Source organism: Rhinolophus sinicus, chromosome 16, assembly GCF_057876585.1.
Source record: "Rhinolophus sinicus isolate RSI-liver-muscle chromosome 16, RSI-T2T, whole genome shotgun sequence".
NCBI lineage: Eukaryota > Metazoa > Chordata > Mammalia > Chiroptera > Rhinolophidae > Rhinolophus > Rhinolophus sinicus.
This window is the reverse complement of record NC_142516.1, coordinates 5,703,741-5,714,141: the sequence shown is the minus strand read 5'-3', so window position 1 is coordinate 5,714,141 and position 10,401 is coordinate 5,703,741. Positions and strand designations below refer to the sequence as shown.

The 10,401-nt window shown below is 45.6% G+C and overlaps 1 protein-coding gene across 4 annotated transcripts in view; it reads left to right on the top strand.

Moving 5' to 3' along the window:
- The first annotated feature begins 71 nt into the window (after nucleotides 1–71).
- The window catches only part of USP20 (ubiquitin specific peptidase 20), a 36,392-nt gene continuing 26,062 nt past the window's right edge, over nucleotides 72–10,401 (top strand). For 3 of the 4 annotated variants that reach the window (XM_019728829.3, XM_019728828.3, XM_019728825.3), the window contains exon 1: nucleotides 72–210. The gene's annotated coding sequence lies outside the window, so the exon portion shown is untranslated. Of the gene's footprint in view, nucleotides 334–10,401 lie in introns of all 4 variants that reach the window. The other variant, XM_019728826.3, reaches the window with a different exon arrangement.

Genomic DNA, 10,401 nt, shown 5'->3' with positions numbered 1-10,401 from the left:
GGCTCCGCCTGGCCCCGCCCCGAGCCCTACCTGGGCCCGCCCCCTGGCACCGCCCACCTGGCCACGCCTCCACCGGTGGTGTCGGCCTCTTCCGATTGGGAAGCCAAGGAGGAGAAGGCGGGGCACGGCCGACCCGGCCCCAGGACCCTGCGCGGCGTAGCGGAGGGCGCGTTTGACTGACAGGCTGAGGCAGCGAGGTAGCGACGGCAGGTGAGTTCCCGGCTGCGGCGGGCAGCTTCGGGGGGCCTGGCCTCTCGGAGCAGGGGCGACCCAATCCCTGCTCCGGGCCGGCGGGGGCCTGGCCCTGCCAAGTGCGCTGGACGCCGCGGCTAGGTGAGCGGAGCCCGGGACCCCCGGACGCTGTCGCCCATTCCCCTCCTCCGTCCGGCGCCCAGGGGGTCCCTTGTGGTCCCGTCGCCCTACTTCGAGCTCCCGGGGGCTCGCCGCTTCTCCGGGACAGGGGCCGCCATGTCCTTTATTTCTGCCAGGGCCTGATCCAGCGTTGAAAGCACGCATGTGGCGTTCGGGGCGCTGACTTTTTTATTTCCCCGAGGTCTGGGCCCTGACGTGTTTTTTTCTCTTTAGGGACGAAAAGATGACCACTTATTAGCGGCGGTGAATTAAAGCCCCAGCGCCGACTGCCCCGCTAGTAATGACCTCCAGCCACTTCTCCCCGAGGACAGGCGCGTCTGATCTTTTGAATCCACTCGGGAGGGTTTTGAGGATATAGGGTGCTTGCGGCCGTCTCTCTGGACCTTCGGGGGCCTTGTTTTCGTCCTTTGTCACGCAGACTGTCGCCCTACCCTTTGCCCCTTCTACCCCAGGGATGCTGTGAGGATTAAGTTGATTTGAAAAAAGGGCATCAACAAACGCTTAGGAAATAACTAAAGGCATAAATAGTGGCTTTGCTTTTCTCAAGCTCGGCTGGTCCTTTCCTTTGACAAAGAACTAGCGGCTATTAAGCACTTACTATGTGGCAGGTACTGGGCTAAGCATTATCTCATTGAACTCTCCCAACAATCCTATGAAGCAGATTCAGTTATTTTTCACTTTGCAAATGTGGATACCTGGCTTCAGAGAGGCAATACATGCCTCAAGTTGCACCGCTGGAAGGTGGAGCAGGGATCAGCCACAGGCCTACCTCTGCTGCACGTTTTGCAGTGCCTGGCACAGTAAGAGTTCAGTAAATGTTTGCTGCAGCTACTGTTATTATAGCTCTTTGGCTGAGGGGAGGTGCTGGTGGAGACTGTTTGGGGTTCCCTCGTCGGGAAGACCATTCGGAAGCTGGGCGGCATTTATGGAATGCCTTTTCTCTGAAAGAGTCTCCTCTGAGATTGTTGTTCTCTCCCTTGGACTGAGACAAATAGTAGACTCAGGACTTCTTGGAACCTTTTGGCTTTGGTCAAAAGCTGCTCAGTAGCTGCTGTGTGACCTCCAGCCAGTTACTCCACCTCTCTGAGCCTCAGTCTTTCCTCTTTTAGTGGTGGAGGTGGAGATGGGTTTAGCTCCCAATGTGGCCATCCCCCAGGGTGGTTATGAGGATTTAGTGAGTTCTCTTAATATCAGTTCCAGGATGCAGGGGCCATTCGGGTGGAGGCAAGGTGGGGAAGGCAAATGAGATTTGGAGATGTGTGGGAAGCAGGACTTGCCAAGGCAGGAGGCGCCTGAGGGTTCTCCTTTGAGAATCAGAAGAATGGTGGACCCTCAGTGAATTAAGACTGGGTTAAAGGAAGGAATGTATTTGGGATTTAGGGAAAATGGAGCTGCGTGGAAGTCTACTGGAGAGAAGAGGGCAGGAGGGAGGGAAAGGGTACATGTTCTGAGGGGCAGAGGGGTGTGGGCGCGGGTGTGTGGGGTGTGGCAGGGCTCATGTGGTGAGGATCAGGGCAGGTGGGTGTCCTTATGTTAATGGGGGGTGTGGCAGTGTCACCTTTCCTGTCCAGAGGAAATTGGCTCCTGGCTGAGAGGAGGATGGAGCCAGAACCTCCAGGAAAATGATGAGTAATGGGCACCTGAGGCCTGGTCTCAGCAGCTGGTGCCAGGCCCGGATATGCTGCCTGCCTGCCCGCGTCCCTCGGGAGGCATTTTCCTCCTCACTCAGTGAAAGCCCCAGGGAGGGAAAAGTGCCTGTCCTTATTCCGGATGAAGCATCTTGGAAGCCTCACCCGGTCCTTGAATGCACGGGCTCTTTGCCAGACCTACCATCCTGCCTCCTTTCCTCCTGCTTGTTCATCCCCAAGAGAGGAGGCGGGTCTGGTGGGTCAGGAGGGAGAGGTGCTCTGGGGTGGGTGTGGAGGAAGCCCAACTCCTTTGGCTGGCGATTTGGGCACCAGCTGTGGGGCGGGCACCTCACAGACTCCCAACAGCACAGTCATCCAGCTGCTCTCAAGAGGTCCTGTTTCCAGCATCCAGTTCTCTGAGGGGTGCAGGTTTCTTCCCCTTTCAGTCTTACGAAATGCCTACTATGTGCACTCCATTTATTTGCACAGAGGGAAGGTTGGGAAGGGCTATGAACGCAGACACACCTGGCATACTTCTAGCTGTGTCCGTTTCTGTGTGGCTTCCCATCTCGGAGCCTCCATCCTTCCTCTCTAAGATAAGAAACAGTGGTCCTTACCTGAGTGTAGGTGAGCCACTGGGCATAGTGCCTGGCTCAGAGTATGTGCTGGATCCTGGAGCTCTCTTGTTGAGTTAGGGTTACCTTTTCAAAAAGACCCCCTCCCTGCTTCCACCTGACACAAGAGGAAGGGAATCTTTAAAAAGTTTCTATTTAAAACAAAACAAGGGGGCCAGCCTGGTGGCTCAGGTGGTTGGAGCACTGTGCTCCTAAGCTGCAGTGGCTGGTTCGATTCCCACATGGGCCAGTGAGCTGCGCCCTCTACAGCTAAGATTGTGAACAATGGCTCTCCCTGGACCTGGGCTGCCGTGAGCAGCCAGAGGTGGTTGTCAGCTGCTATGGGCTGCGTGGACTACCATGAGTGGCCGGTGGCCAGCATGAGTGGCTGGTGGCCGGCAGACGGCGAGAGGTGACCGGTGACCGACTGCCTCAGTGGGGGCGGGGGAGAGCGCAAAGCTTATAATACCAGCATGGACCAGGGAGCTGTGTCCTACACAATGAGACTGAGAAACAACGGCTTGAACCAGAGTGTGTGTGTGTGTGTGTGTGTGTGTGTGTGTGTGTGTGTGTGGTGGGGGGGGTGGAAGAAGGGGGGGAAAATAAGAAAATAAAAAAATAAAACAAAAAATCAAACTTACAGAAAAGTTACAAGAATAATAATGAAATCCCATTCATACGATTCACCAATTATTATTTTTGCCCTGTTTACTCTTCCTATATTTATATGCTCAGAATCATCATCATTATTGCTGATCCATTTAAAAGTAAGTTGCAGATATCATGACCCTTTCCCCCTAAATATTTCAGGGGGAATAATCCAAGAGCAAGGATATTATAATACACAACCAGAAAACAATTTCCATCTTCAGAAACTTTAATGTTGATATAATACTGTATTCGTGTGCTGAAGCAGTCATAACAAAGTCCCACAGACTGGGTGGCTTAAACATCAGAAATTTATTTTCTCAAAGTTCTGGAGGCTGGAAGTCCAAGGTCAAGGTGTGAACAGATTTGGTTTCTTCTGAGGCCTGTCTCCTGGGCTTGTAGTCAGCCGCTTTCTTGCTGTGTCCTCACGTGGTCTTTCCTCTGTGCATCCTCGTGCCTCCTGTGTGTCTAACTTTACTCCTCTTACTATAAGGATATCAGTCAGACTGCATAGAGGTCCACCCTAAAGACTCATTTGAACTTAATTCTTTAAAGACCTTATCTCCAAATAAGATTACATGCTGAGGTATTAGGGGGTAAGGACATCTTCAACATATACATTTGGGGGAGGGGACACAATTCAGTCCCTAACAAATACTATCTAATATCTAGTTCATATTCAGATTTGTCTGCTGTCCCACTAATGCCCCTTTTTCCCGTTGATCCAGGATCCAAGTTTGTCATATCTCTTGAGTGCCTTTTATCTGAAACAGCTTCTCAGCTTGTACTGAGAAAGAGAGTCAAGTTGCTGGAAGCAGAGGTGCTGGCTGCCTCAGGACAGGAAAGCTGTAAGGATTTGCTTCGTTTCCTCGGGTCACTTTTCCTGGTTTTACATTGATGTCCGAAGTACCAGGAGGTGAGCTTGGATCTCAGAAAGTAGCACTGTGAGTCAGAACTGCCCTGCATTAGTCGCCTGCTGTGTGTCACACTTGGTTGACATTGTCCATTTCTTGACTGGTCAGCCTGGCTGTCCTGGGCACCAGAGCCCTGAGGGAAAATCTCAGGGATGAGGGTGGCCTGTGGCCTGCCTCTTACATTCCTACCAGCCTCAGTTGCCTGACCTATGAGACATGGCCAGTAACACACATTACAGTACTCAACACTTTTTGAGCTTTCTTGCTGTGCAGAGCCACCCTGAAAGTTCACGTGATCAGAAATCATCATGGTAAATCCTTCCTGTGTCTTGCTGTCTTTGTCCCCATTTCATGGATGAGGAAACTGAGGATTAAGTGATGTATCTAAAGACACACAGCTTGCAAATGACAAGAGCAAGTTGCTGAACGCAGGGCTAGCTGTCCTTACTGCTTCCTTCTATAATTATAGTCAACTCCAGGATTGATCTGTGTGACACATTGATATGTGATAAAAGCACAAAAAAAGGTGGCTACCATCAGTAATTATAACATCACCAGTGGCTGTATGCAGGTTCCCTGGTGTTGAAATATGGCCCTCTGTGCCCCATGAGGGCGGGATCCATGCCTGGCTTGTTTTCTGTCACCCCCAGTCATCCCCCTGAGGAGGTGCTCGCTCAGTGTTGGTTGCGTAGCAAGATAAAGCAAAATGGAAACTTTTGGACAGCCGAGATAAGGTACAATTTTTGCAGATGCATGCACTCATGTGTCAGGTCCTCTGTGTGGAATATTAAGCACCCACAGTTTTTGGTACAAACCACTCAACCTTTCTCTTCATGTAAACAAACTGATTTTTAACCATTAACTTTAAAAAAAGTTAGTAAACTTTACATTTTCTATGTTGGGCACACTTTTGCGTTGTTGTGGGTAGGCAGATAAATTTATATAATTTTTCTGGTGGGAAGTTTGTTCATACATATCTGGAACTTTCTAAGCATCCATTTTGACCCAGTAAGTTGTCTTTTGGTCAAAGATGTAGTCAGAAATTTATATTCCAAAATATTGCTTAGTGTCTTATTTATGACAAAATACACACACACACCACAAATACCCTACGTGTTCACCGTAGGTAGCTTACGTGGGACGTGGTATAATTCAGCCATTAGAAATGAAGTTGTTGAAAAGAAGCTTAGTGACGTGATAGAAACCAAAAAGCCTGTATACAAACTGTATGTGTTAAATTGTAGCTTAGTTTTTTAAAGTTATATACACATATATAGGGACAAGACTTACCACAATAGTAACCGTATTTTTTTTCTGTATAATGGGATTACAGGTAATTTGTACATCAGATTATGTTTGTCTCTGTTTTCCAGCTTCTACAAAGGTGTATATTAATTTTATTAAGACCAGACAAATGTCTTTTTCTGTTTTCAGGACAGGTAGGAGAAGATGAACACTTTTAATCCAACATGGGAGTTAATGAGGCTAAAACAAAGGCGTTAAGAGCAAGTTTTCCACACAGTGGGTCATCCACTTAGGCACTTCCTCCGTCGGGGCTTCCGGGACCACTCCGGTCCCACTGCCCTGTCTCTGAAATGGACCTTGCGTGTCCTGTTCACACTCTGTGGGCCTGGAGAGTTCCAGGGATGGAGCTTCTGGCCCTCCAGAGTGCCCTCTGGGGTCTGAGGAAAAGCAAGGACAATCGCAGGAGGAAACCACATACCAAAGAAGCCAGACACATCTCTTCATCTTTTCAAAACTTCAAAAAGAATGAAAAGTAACTTACTAGGTTAGATATAGCATTACACAAGCAACACAAATTCATTGTAGAAAATGCAGACCAGCAAAAGAGGAGGAAATAAAAATCACTTGATTTCACCCTCCCAGAGATGATCCTTTTTGTAGGCACAAAACAAAATTATTTACCACGGTGGAATGTTCCTGTAACAGTGTTTTATAACTTTTTGCACTTTTGATCCATTCAGCAAACATTTACTGGGAAGTTACTGTGCTCCGGGTGTGGTTTCAGGCATTTGGGTTACAGATCCCTGCTCTCAGGGTGCTTACATTCTTGAGTGGAGACAGGCATTTGACAACAAAAAATGGATAAATGAGCAAATGATTACAGAGCCTGCCAGGTACAGGCCAGGATGGACAGAGGGCCCTCCTTGGAACAGAGATTCGGCGGATAGGGTAGCCAGCCAGCACATGCCTTCCCTGGTCAGGGGACAGTGAAGCTGAGACCTGAAGGATGAGCGAGGGACAGAGTGTAGCGAGCAGCATGGCAGGGCGCCAAATGGGACCAGTATCTTTCCTGATGTATCTTGAGTATTTCACTTCATAATCTTCTCCCCACCCCCAGCTTTTTCAGATCTTTCTAATGGTTCATACTAAATGTATCCTGCAACTTTTAAAAAATTTTTAATAAAAAATTATTTTTCAAATTTTGGTAAATTACATATAACAAAATTTTCTATCTTCATTTATTATTATTTTTAACCTTTTAAACCACAATAACTTTTTGTTTTAAATATTATTGGGGAATATTGGGGAACAGTGTGTTTCTCCAGGGCCCATCAGCCCCAAGTCATTGTCCTTCAATCTAGTTGTGGAGGGTGCAGCTCAGCTCCAAGTCCAGTTGCCATTTTCAATCTTAGCTGTAAGGGGCAGGGGGCACAGCCCACCATCCCATGCGGGAATTAAACTGGCAGCCTTGTTGTTGAGAGGTCATGCTCTAACCAACTGAGCCATCAGGCTGCTCCTCCAGAGAAGCTCAGCGGCAGCTTGTTGTCTTTAATCTAGATGTGGAGGGCGCAGTTCACTGGCCCATGTGGGAATCAAACCAGTGACCCTGTTGTTCAGAGCGCGTGCTCTAACCATCTGAGCCATCCGGCCGCCCCATCTTCATTTTGAAGGGTACAGTTCAATGGAATTAAGTACATTAGCATTTTTGCCCTACCATCACCACCATCCATCTCCAGAACTTTTCCCAAACTGAAACATTGTACCCACTAAACAGTAACTCCCCCTTTCCCCTCCCCCTGGCAACCACCATGCTACTTTCTGTATGGATATGACTTCTCTAGGGACCTCAGATACATGGAGTCATAGAAGATTTTGTCCTGTGTCTGGCTTCTTTCACTTTGCATAATGTTTTCAGTATTCATCTGTGTTGTAGCGTGTAACCGTGCTTCGTTCCTTTTTAAGGCTGAATATTATTATTCCATCGTGTGGATAGACCACATTTTGTCTATTCATTCATCTTTCGATAGATCCTTGGGTTGCTTCCCCCTTGGGCTACTATGAATAATGCCGCTGTGAACGTGGGGCTGCAAATACCTGTTCAAGTCTCTGCTTTCAGTTCTTTGGGGTGTGTACCCAGCAGTGGGATTGCTGGATTGTATGGAATTTCTGTTTAATTTTTGAGGAGCCTCCAGACTGTTCTCCACAGCAGCTGCACCATTTTACGTTCCCACCAACAGCGCACAGGGTTCCAATTTCTCCATGTTTTTGCCAACATTTGTTATTTTCTGTTTTTTGTTTTGTTTTTGTTTTTTTAAATTAAAGTTTATTGGGGTGACAATTGTTAGTAAAGTTACATAGACTTCAGGTGTACAATTCTGTAATACATTATCTGTATATCACACTGTGTGTTCACCGCCCAGAGTCAGTTCTCCTTCCATCACCAGATGGTTTTGTTTTTGATAGTAGTCATCTTAATGGGTGTGAGGTGGTACAACTTGTTTTTTATTACGTTATAAATCTCAACATTCTCTGAGATTTATCTGTATTGGTAATATAGGTCTCAGTCATTTAAAGTGTGGGGTTTTTTCCCCAGGGCTTTAAATCAGTTTTACTGAGGTATAATTTATATCCAATAAAATGCTCCCTTTTGAAGAGTTTTGTCTAATGATAACTCTCTGTCTCCTGTTCTTAGCTCCAGATAACCTGGAGCTAAGGTTGAGCTGCTTTCTGTCGCTATAGATCAGTCGTGATTTAAAGGTCTTTTAATCAACTTTATTGAGGTGTAATTTACACCAGTAAATTACATGTAAAATGCATGTGCTTTAAAGATATATTTCCTGAGATTTGACAAGTATAGAGACCTGGTTAAATCTCACCCCAATTAAGATCTAGAACATTCCAACACCACAGAAAGTTCCTTTTTGCCTTCATGCTGTAGCCTTACTCTCTGCCCCAGGCAACAACTGTTCCAATTTCTATCACCATAGATTATTTTTGTTTATAGTCATGTGCTGCATAATGACATTTTGATCAATGATGATCATTTTGGTCAATGATGGACAGCAGATATGACAGTGATCCCATAAGATTATAATGGATCTGAAAAATTCCTGTCGTCTAATGAGGTCGTGATTGTGGTAAGATTGTGACGTCATAATGCAATGCATTACTCATGTGTAGTGATGCTGGTGTAAGCAAACCTAAAGAGCTGCCAGTCGTATAAAAGTACAGCACATACAATTACGCATAGTACAGTATACTTGATAGTGATAATAAACAACAATGTTACTGGTTTATGTATTTACTGTACTTTTAATCATTATTTTAGAGTATACTCTTTCTACTTGTAAAAAAAAAAAAGGTTTGCTGTAAATCAGTGTGCCAGCAACACTGTTATGCCAGCAACTTCATACATCTTGTGTGTACCGTGCCTCTGATTGCATCATTTTCTCTTGTGCTTGATTTAACCTCGTGTTGTTTTGTACATGTTATACAGGCTTGTAGCCTAGGAGCAATAGGCTGTCATACAGCCTCAGTGACGGTGTGGGCTGCACCATCTAGGTTTGTGTAAGTTCCCTCTGATGTTCGCAGAATGACAAAATTGCCTAATGTCTCATGTCTCAGGATGTAACCCTGTTGTTAAGTGGCGTATGACTATGTTTTGAAATTTCATATAAATAGAATCATATAGTGTGTACTCTTGTGTCTGACTTCTTTTGCTCAGTTTAATGTTTCTGGAATTATGTGACTTACAACAGAGTTGATAATAAGAACAGAGGGCAGCTCTAGTGCAAATGGACGAAGGAAGGAAAAAGGGAGCAGGTGGCCAAGATGAAGAAGATGGAGACGCAGCATGTATCTGAGATGGACTTCAAAAACGGAAGGACTTGGCAGCTGAGCTCCAACAGTGCCATGAGCAAGTGGAAATGAAATTGGAAACACAGTCCAAAGAATTAAGAGGGAAAATGTCATCAGTTTCAAGATAAGAAAGCAAACTTGGACAAGCAACGTATTTTGGAACAACCAAATTCTTCGAGAACCTTGGAAAAGAACAAGAAGAAAGGGACGATCTTTTAAACCCTCTATTGGCCATCAATTACATAAAGTCTATGAGCCAGTTCTAGTTAATTTTTGTGTACAATAAGAGATAAGGGTCAAAGTTCATTTTTTTGCCATATGGATATCACTGTTGAAAAGACTATGTTTTGCCCATTGAATTATATCAGTACTTTTGTTGGAAATCAATTGACTACATATGTGCAGGTCTAATTCTAGACTCTATTCTGTTTCTTTGAGCCATATGTCTATGTTTCAGCCAATGCCACACTAACTTGATTACTGTAGCTTTTTTGAAAGCCTTAAGTCATAGGGTGTAAGTCTTCCAACTTTGTTCTTTTTCAAAATTGTTTTGGCTATTTTAGGTCTTTTGCTTTTCCATCTAACTTTTAGAATCAGCTTGACAGTTTCTACAAAAAAACCTGCTGGGAGGCTGATTGAAATTGCACTGACTCTAAAGATCAATTTGGGGAGAATGGACATCTTAACAATTTTGGGTGTCCTAATCCATGAACATGGTATATCTCTCCGTTTCTTTAGATCTAATTTAATTTAATGGATAGGAAGATTCAATAGTCATCATTTTTAATGGCTATATAGTGCAGCAGTGTGTGACTGTCATTATTTATCCGGTTGCCTGTTGTCACTTAGGTTACATCCAGTTTCCCCCCATTATAAACAGTGTTACAGGGGACGTCTTTGGAGTTCTTTGCACTCGCCCTTACTTACTTACTTAGAAAAAAATCTGTAGCCAGGTTAGCCCTCCTGACTGTTCTTTGCCCTTTGCCTAATGTAAGCTGGCAGTGATTTGTATGCAGTGGGAAGTGGAATGCCAGTGGTCTGGGCTTCTTTTGGCGATGCCCAACAGCATAGAGATTTAGAACAGAGGTCAGCAAATGGGCAGCAGGCCAAGGTAGTTTTGTG